Here is a 9,555-nt window from a genome sequence, read left to right as displayed (position 1 = left end):
CTCCGGGCTCCAGGTTTTAGTCTCAGGGTCAGTTCCAGGCTTCGTACCATGCTGCATGCTTGAGGCTCGGGGTCAGTTCCAGGCTGGGTTCCAGGAGCCTCCTACGTCTAGGCTCCGCACTCAAGGCTCTGATCTCCAGGCTCAAGGCAAGGGGTCATTTCTAGGCTCCGGTCTCCAAGGTCCGGACGTGTGGTCAGTTCTAGACTCCGGGCTCCGGGCTCCGGGCTCCGGGCTCCGGGCTCAGTTTCAGTTCCAGGCACCGGGCTCAAGGCTCAGGGCTCCAGACTCCAAGCTTCAAGTTCCAGGCTCAAGGCTACATGCTCCAGGCTCCAGGCTCCAGGCTCCAGGCTCCAGGCTCAAGGCTCCAGGCTCAAGGCTCCGGGCATGGGGTAGGTTCAAAGTTCCGGGATCCAGGCTTCAGGCTCCTGGCTTCGGGATTGGGGTAAGTTCCAGGCTCCAGGTTCCACCCCCCTGGGCTCAAAACTCCGGGCACGGGGGTTATTTCCGTATCCGGGCTCCATTCTCCCAGCTCAAAGCTTCTGGCTCAAAGCTCATGGCTCCGTGTTTAGAATCAGTTTCAGGCTCCGGGTTCCAGGCCCCAGGTTCCGGGTCAGGGTCAGTTCCAAGCTTGAAGCTCCGGGCTCAAGGCTCAACAATCAAGGATCCAGGCTCTGGGCTAAGGGTCAGCTCCAGGCTCCGGGCTCCGGGCTCCGGGCTCCGGGCTCCGGGCTCCGGGCTCCGGGCTCCGGGCTCCGGGCTCCAGGCTTTGGGCTCAGGGTCTTTTTCCAGGCTTCAGACTCCAGGCTCCAGTTTCCATGCTCCAATCTCCAGACTCCGTGCTCCAGGCTATGGGCTAATGATCAGTTAAAGGCTCCGGCCTCCAGGCTCATGGATTAAGGTTCGGGGTAAGTTCCAGTCTCCAGGCTCCAGGCTCCAGGCTCATTATCAGTTTGAGGTTCCGGGTTCTAGGCTCTAGGGTCCGGGTTTGGCGTCAGTTCAAGGCTCTGGGCTGCATGTTCAATGTTCCAGGCTCCAAGCTCATCAATCCAGTAACCGTGCTCCGGATTCGGGGTCAGTTCCATGCTTCAGTCTCCAGGCTCCAGTCTCCGGTTCAGTTCAAGGCTCCAGGCTCCAGGCTCCAGGCTCCAAGTTCGGGGCCTCAGGCTCCAGACTCCAGGCTCAAGGCTCAAGGCTCCAGGCTCCGGGCATGGAGTCAGTTCCAAGTTCCGGTCTCCCGCCTGTCAGGCACCAGGCTTCTGGCTCGGGGTAAGTTCTATGCTTGGGGTTCCATACCCAGGGCTCCAGGCTCCAGGCATGGGTTTTTTTTCCAGGCTCCAGGCTCAGGCTTTGGGCTAGTGGTCTTCTTCCAGGCTGTCGGTTCTAGGTTCAAGGTTCCAGGCTCAAAGCTCAAGTCTCTTGGCTCAAGATCAGTTCCAGACTCCGGTCTCCAGGACCCAGGTTTCGGGATGTATTCCATGCTCTGGCCTTTGGGCTTCAGGCTCCAGGATTTGGGCTCGGGCTAAGTTCCATTCTCGGGGATCCATGCCCCAGGCTCCAGGCTCTGAGAATGGAGTAATTTCCACACTCCGGGCTCCAGAATCCAGGTTCAAGGCTCTGTCCTCGAAGTCAGTTCCAGGCTCCGGACTCCAGGCTCAAAGGCTCACGGGTCCATGTTCACCGCTCAATGCTCCGAGCTCCAGGCTCGGGGTCAGTTCCAGGGTTCCAGGGCTCAAGGCTCTGGGATCAGGGTCAGTTTTTTGCTCCGGGCTCCAGTTTGCAGGCTCCAGGCTCTGGGCTCCAGGCTCACGGCTCACGGCTCACGGCTCAGGGCTCACGGCTCCAGGGTCTTGGTCAGTTGCAGACTCCGTGCTCCAGGCTATCGGCTCAAGACTCTAGGCTCGGGATCAGTTCCAGGCTCTGGGCTAAAGGATCAAGGCTCCGCACTCCTGGCTCCTGGTTCCAGGCACAGGGCTCTGGGCTTGGTGTCTGTTCCATGCTCCGGGCTCCAAGCTCCAGCCTCTAGGCTCGAGGTCAGTTTCAGGCACTGCGCATCGGGCTCTATGTTCCAGGCTCCATGACCCAAACTTGAGGTCAAGGCTCCAGGTTCCTTGCTGGGGGTCATTTCCAGGCTCCAGGCACAAGGCTCCTTCCTAAGGGATCAAGGCTTTGGGCTCGGAGTATGTTCGTGGCTCTGGGCTCAAAGTTTTAGGCTCCTTATTTCGGGCTAAGTTCAAGGCTACAGGCTTTGTGCTCCAGACTCGTGACTACGCGTTCCAGGCAACAGTCACCTGGCTCCAGGCTCAAGGCTCCGGGCTCCAGGCTCCAGGCTCCAGGCTCCATGCTCCAGCCTCGGGGTCAGTTCCATGCTCTGAGCTCAAGACTCAAGGCTCAAGGCTCTGGGTCAGTTCATGGCTCCAGTCACCAGGCTCTAGACTCCAGGCTCAAGGCTCCATACTTAAAGCTCTTAGCTCTAGGCTATAGGCTTCAGGGTCGGTGTCAGTTCCAGGCTCTGTGCTCCCCCTCAAGGCTCCAGGCTCAAGGCTCCAGGCTCCAGGCTCCAGGCTCCAGGCTCCAGGCTTTCATCTCGGGGTAAGTTCCATGCTTGGGGTTTCACGCACCGGGCTCCAGGCTCCTGGCTTTGTGTTTGGGGGTCTTCTTCCAGGCTCTTGGCTCCTTGCTCATGGCTATAGGCTCCAAGCTCCAGGCTCAAGGCTCCAGGCTCCAGGTTCAAAGCTCCAGGCTCAAAGTTCAAGGCTCTGGGCTCTGGATCAGTTCCAGGCTCTGGGCACCAGGACCTAGGTTTCTGGTTCAGGGTTTATTCCATGCCCTGGCCTGTGGGCTCCTGACTCCAGGCTCCTGGCATTGGGTCAGGTCCAAGTTCCGGTGTCCAGGCTTAAGGCTTCAGGCTTCGGGCTCGGGCTAAGTTCCATGCTCGGGGTTCCACGCCCTGGGTTCCAGTCCCTTGGAACATGGTCATTTCCATGCTCCAAGCTCCAGAATCAAGGCTTCGGACTCGGAGTCAGTTCCAGGCTCCGGGCTCCAGGCTCCTGGCTCCAGTCTCCATGCTCACAGCTCCCTGCTCACAGCTCAATGCTCCGAGCTCCAAGCTCCAGGCTCCAGGCTCGGGGTCAGTTCCAGTCTCCGGGCTCCTGGCTCCAGGCACAGGGTCATTTCCAGGCTCCTGCTCAAGACTCCAGGTCTTTACTCAGGGTCAGTACAAGGCTTTGGGCTCACAGCTCCAGGGTCACGGCTCCATGCTCACGGATCCATGCTCCGGACCCCAAATTCCGAGCTCAAGGTTCATTGCTCGGGGTCAGTTCCAGGCTCCACGCTCCATGTTCAGGGCTCCGGGCTCGGGGTCATTTCTTTGCTCCGGGCTCCAAGGTCCGGACTTAAGGTCAGTTCCCGGTTCTATGCGCCAGGCTCCAAGCTCACGGCTCCATGCTACGGGCTCCAGGCTACGGGCTCCAGGCTTGGGGTAAGTTCCAGGGTTCGGGCTCCAGGCTCAGGGATCAAGGATCAATGTTCATGGTCAGTTCAAGGCTCCGGGTTCTTTCCTCCGGGCTCGGGGTCACTTCAAGCATCTTGGTTCTGGGCTCCAGTCTTTAAGGTCTGGGCTCTAGATTCCGTGCACGAGGCTCCAGGCTCCAGACTCACAGCTCCAAGCTCCAGGCTCAAGGCTCATGGCTCATGGCTCATGGCTCATGGCTCATGGCTCAAGGCTCCAGGGTCTTGGTCAGTTGCAGACTCTTTGCTCCAGGCTACCGGCTCAAGACTCTAGGCTCGGGATCAGTTTCCAAGCTCCGGGCTAAAGGAACCAGGCTCCGCACTCCTGGCTCTTGGTTCCAGGCACAGGGCTCCGGGATTGGTGTCTGTTCCATGCTCCGGGCTCCAAGCTCCAGCCTCTTGGCTCGGGGTCAGTTTCAAGCACTGCGCAACGGGCTCCATGCTCCATGACCCAAACTTAAAGTCAAGGCTCAGGGTTCCTTGCTAAGGGTAATTTCCAGGCTCCAGGCTTTAGGCTCCGGGGTCCAGGCTTTGGGCTCTGGGTCTTCTTCCAGGCTGTAGGCTCCAGTTTCCAGGCTCATGGCTAAAGGCTCCTTGCTCCAGGCTCAACGCTCCAGGCTCTGGGCTCACGATCAGTTCCCCACCGGGGTCTCCAGGACCCAGTTTTCGGGTTTGGGGTTTATTCCATGCTCTGGCCTTTGGGCTCCGGGCTCCAGGCTCCAGGCTTCGGGATCAGGGTAAGTTCCATGCCGGGTTTTCAACCCTGGCCTCCAGGTTCTGAGAACGAGGTCATTTCCACGCTCCGGGCTATAGAATCCAGGTTCCAGGCTGTGCACTTTTGGTCAGTTCCAGGCTCCAGACTCTAGGCTCGGTATCAGTTTAAGGCTCCAGGCTAAAGGATCCAGGCTCTGCGCTTCAGGCTCCTGGTTCCAGGCACAGGGCTCCGGAATTGGGGTCAGTTCCATGCTCCGGGCTCCAGGCTCAAGCCTCTAGGCTCAGGGTCAGTTTCAGGCACCGCGCATCGGGCTCCAGGCTCATGGCTCCAGGCTCCTTGCCCCAAACACAAGGTTAAGGCTCCAGTTCCTTGCTCAGGGTAATTCCAGGCTGTGGGCTCTGGGTTCCAGGCTCCAGGCTCTAGGCTCCAGGCTCCAGGCTCCGGGCTCCGGGCTCCGGGCTCCGGGCTCCGGGCTCCAGGCTCCAGGCTCCAAACTCCAGGCTCCATGCTCCATGCTCTGGGCTTGGGGTCAGTTAAGGGCTCCAGGTTCCAGGCTCCAGGCTCCAGGCTCCATGTTCCAATCTGAGGGTCATTTCCAGGCTCCGGGCTCCGGGCTCCGGGCTCCGGGCTCCGGGCTCCGGGCTCCGGGCTCCGGGCTCCAGGCTCCAGGCTGTGGGCTCTGGGTCTTCTTCCAGGCTCTAGGCTCCAAGCTCATGGCTAAATGCTCCCGGTTCCAGGCTCAACACTCCAGGCTCCGGGCTGGCAATCAGTTCCCGACTCCGATCTCCAGGACCCAGGTTTTGGGTTTGGGGTTTATTCCATGCTCTGGCCTTTGGGCTCCGGGCTTAAGGCGTCGGGTTCAGGGTAAGTTCCATGCCGGGGTTTCAACCCTGGCCTCCAGGTTCTGAGAACGGGGTCATTTCCACGCTCCGGGCCGCAGAATCCAGGTTCCAGGCTCAAGGCACGGGATCAGTTCCAGTCTACGGGCTCCAGGGTCCGAGCTCAAAGTTCCGTGCTCGGGGTCAGTTCCAGGCTGAAGGCTCCAGGCTCCAGGCTCCAGGCACGGGCTCTACGCTCATGGCTCCATTCTCCGGGTCAAGGTTCGGGGTCAGTTCCAGGCTCCGGGCTCATGGCTCTAGGCACGGGGTCAGTTTTAGGATCTGGGCTCCGAGCTCAAGTCCATAAGCCCGTGTCTCTATTCTCCGCACTCAAGGCTCCGCTCTCCAGACTCAAGGCTCCAGGTTATTTATAAGTGGCATGCTCCGTTCTCCAGGTTAACGGCTCCTGACTACGGGCTCGGGTTCAGTTCCAGGCTCGGGGCTACGGGCTCCGGACTCCGGACTCCGTCCTCCGGCCTCCGGGCTCCGGGCTCCGGGCGCCGCGCTCCGGTCTCCGGGTTCCGGGCTCCAGCCTCCGGGCTAGGTGTTTGGGGTCATTTCCAAAGTAGGGGTACCGGGCTCCAGTCTCGTGTTCAGTTCCAGGTTAAGGCTCCGGGATCCTTGTGCTGGGCTACAGGCTACAGGCTCATCACAATTCCCAGACCTCTCCGTTTTCCTTTTTTTCTGAGTAGAAGAGGAAAAAATTTCATTTTTGAGCGTTTCAGACGATAAGAAGCTGTTTTTGTCACTTTAAGAAAAGAATGTTTTCGTCTCAAGGAAAATTTTTTGAACTGGTAAGTCTTTGACAAAACAACAATAAACCACTTATTTCTGACTTGTTTTTAGCGATTTTCTACTTTTCTTAGAAGAAGTTGAAAAAATTTCATTTTTGAGCGTTTCAGACGATAAGAAGCTGTTTTTTCACTTTGAGAAAAGGATGTTTTTTTTTTTCAAGCAGAAGTTCATGATTTGAGAATACTTTTACAAAAATGCCACAAAGCACTTATTTCTGACTTGTTGTTTGTGTTTTCATGCTTTTCTAAGTAGAAGAGGTAAAATGTCATTTTTGAGCGTTTCAGACGATAAGAAGCTGTTTTGGTCACTTTGAGACAAGGATGTTTTTTTCTTAAGCACAACGTCATGAGAGATAAGACTTTAACGAAAAAGCCATAAAACACTTATTTATGATTGTTTTTTGTGTTTTCATGCTTTTCTGAGTAGAAGAGGCAAAAATGTCATTTTTGAGCGTTTCAGACGATAAGAAGCTGTTTTGTCACTTTGAGACAAGGATGTTTTTTTCTCAAGAAAAACGTCATGAACTGATAAGACTTTGACGAAAATGCTATAAAATACTTATTTCTGACTTGTTTCTTGTGTTTTCATGCTTTTGTAAGTTGAAGAGGAAAAAATGTCATTTTTGAGCGTTTCAGACGATAAGAAGCTGTTTTGTCACTTTGAGACAAGGATGTTTTTTTCTCAAGCAAAACGTCATGAACTGATAAGACTTTGACAAAACAGCCATAAAACACTTTTTTTCGACTTGTTTTTAGTGTTTTCATGCTTTTCTGAAAAGAAAAGGCAAAAATGTCATTTTTGAGCGTTTCAGACGATAAGAAGCTGTTTTGTCATTTTTCGACAAGGATGTTTTTTTTCAAGCAGAACTTGATTTTAGAATATTTTTACAAAAATGCCATAAAACACTTATTTCTGACTTGTTTGTCGTGTTTTCAATCTTTTCGAAGTAGAAGAGGCAAAAATGTCATTTTTGAGCGTTTCAAACGATAAGAAGCTCTTTTGGTCACTTTGAGACAAGGATGTTTTTTTCTAAAGCAAAAGGTCATGAACTGAAAAGACCTTGACGAAACAGCCATAAAACACTTTCTTCTTACTGGTTTTAAGTGTTTTCATGCTTTTCAAACTAGAAGAGGCAAAAATGTCATTTTTGAGCGTTTGAAACGATAAGAAGTCTGTGTTGGTCACTTTGAGACAAGGACGTTTTTTTCTCAAGAAAAACGTCATGAACTGAAAAGACATTGACGAAACAGCCATAAAACACTTATTTCTGACTTTTTTTTTTTTTTTAGTGTTTTAATGCTTTTCAAAGTAGAAGAGGCTAAAATGTCATTTTTGAGCGTTTCAGACGATAAGAAGTTGTTTTGTCACTTTGAGACAAGGATGTTTTTTTTTTCAAGCAGAACTTCATGATTTGAGAATACTTTTACAAAAATGCCATAAAACACTTATTTCTGACTTTTTTTGTGTTTTCTTGTTTTTTTAAGTAGAAGAGGCAAAAATGTCATTTTTGAGCATTTCAGACGATAAGAAGCTGTTTTGGTCACTTTGAGACAAGGATGTTTTTTTCTCAAGCAAAACGTAATGAACTGATAAGACTTTGACGAAAAAGCCATAAAACACTTTTTTCTGACTTGTGTTTTTTTTTTTTTTTCATGCTTTTCAAAGTAGAAGAGGATAAAATGTCATTTTTGAGCGTTTCAAACGATAAGAAGCTGTGTTGGTCACTTTGAGACAAGAATGTTTTTTTCTCAAGCAAAACGTCATGAACTGATAAGACTTTGACGGAACAGCCATAAAACACTTATTTCTGACTTGTTTTTCGTGTTTTCATGGTTTTCTGAGTAGAAGAGGAAAAAATGTCATTCTTGAGTTTTTCACGCGAAAAGAAGCTGTTTTTGTCACGTTGTGAAAAGGATGTTTTTTTCTCAAGCAAAACTTCATGAACTGATAAGACTTTGACACAATAGTCATAAAAAGCTTATTTCTAACTTGTTTTTCGTGGTTTCATGCTTTTCTGACTATGTTGGTAAAAATGTCATTTTATAGCGTTTCACGCAAGCAGAAGCTGATTTGGTCACTTTTGAGACAAGGATGTTTTGTCTCAAGCAGAGCGTAAAGCTTCACACTTAGTTCTGGAATTTCTCAAACCGCCCCATGGAGATGGAAGGCTGCCTTACGTTGCAACCACACGCTAGTGGAAGAACTCTGTCCATGGTCCTGATTCTTCGTCTTTCTTTCTCTCTTGCTCTCTCTCTCCCTCTTTCCTCCAACCCCCTTAAAGCTGCACACTGGCGTGCATGGAAGAGGAAGAGCACTGGGAAATGTCGCACTGAGTCAGTTAGACCGGGATGGCTGGTGGACGGTTTGGACTTTTTCCAGCCCGTGTGGGACATTGTTTTTTTTTTTTGAGACAGAACACCGGTCAGCCTAACCCCTTTTTTAAGCTCCGGTTCTTTCTCATCTGGAGCTGGATAACGATAAAACATGAACCGTAACTTTTTTAAATTTTTTTTCCAGAGACAACCCCTGTAAGCCAAACACCTTTTGTATTTTATTTATTTATTTATTTTTTTTTTAACTCCGGGGCTTCTCCTCAACTGTAGCCGAAAACCTAACCTTGTTCCAGGTCTTAATCTTTTCCCCTCTCTCCCCCCTCTCTTCTCTCCAGCCCCCTTAAAGCTGCTCACTGAGTTGTGGAACTTTTTCAAACGCCCCCAGTGGGCCCCACATCAGAGCCACACACTCGAGGAAAAACTCTCGCCCTGGTCCTGGGTCTTGTACCCCCCCCGCTTTTTTTTTTTTTTTTTTTACTGCGGTCAAGCCAGCTGACTCTTCTTTTTCGCGGTCAAGCCAGCTCACTCTCCTTTTTACGAAGTCAGTCAAGCCGCTCCAACATTTCCAGTGCTCCCTTATTACAGACTTTACGGTAAAAAACCGGAGGTGGTATAGAAAGTCAGCGCTAGGATGCTACAGCGTGGATCATCTTCCGGTTTTCAAAATAAAATGTGGGTTATTGATGGGCAATAACAGACGTGTCAGTGTGAGTCTTCACTGGTTTTAACCATTCTATTGTCCGCGGTGACTTGCCGTACGTGTTTGCTGGCAGCGGTGATTCAGGATACACCCCAGACCCTTTGAAAAGTTTAAAACATTTTGTTTCAATCTCTTCAATGAATATTTATCTTGTATTGAGCTACAATGCTAAAATTACAATGTTAATTTCATTAAAAATAGGGAAATTATTCAAATGTAATAAAAAGAGGTGTAACTCAACCAGCCCATGTAGTACTATGATCCTGCAGTGATTTTGGGTCAATAGGTCACATGACCTTCAAGCTATTGAGCTAAAATGCTAATATTTACATTTAAAAAATCATCTAAAATGGCAACAGTGTTAAAACATCACAAGAATGACCGTAACTCATTCAGCCAATACCCTACTACAATCCTGCAGTGATTTTGGGTCAATAGGTCACATGACCTGCAAGCTGTTGAGCTAAAATGCTAATATTTACATTAAAAAAATAATTAAAAATAGCAGCAGTGTTAAAACAACACAAAAATGACCGCAACTCATTCAGCCAGTACCGTACTATGATTCTGCAGTGATTTTGGGTCAATAGGTCACATGACCTAGAAGCTATTGAGCTAAAATGTTAA

Source organism: Sphaeramia orbicularis, chromosome 10 (assembly GCF_902148855.1).
Source record: "Sphaeramia orbicularis chromosome 10, fSphaOr1.1, whole genome shotgun sequence".
NCBI lineage: Eukaryota > Metazoa > Chordata > Actinopteri > Kurtiformes > Apogonidae > Sphaeramia > Sphaeramia orbicularis.
The sequence above is the reverse complement of the archived record's forward strand: the minus strand, read 5'-3'. Positions refer to the sequence as shown.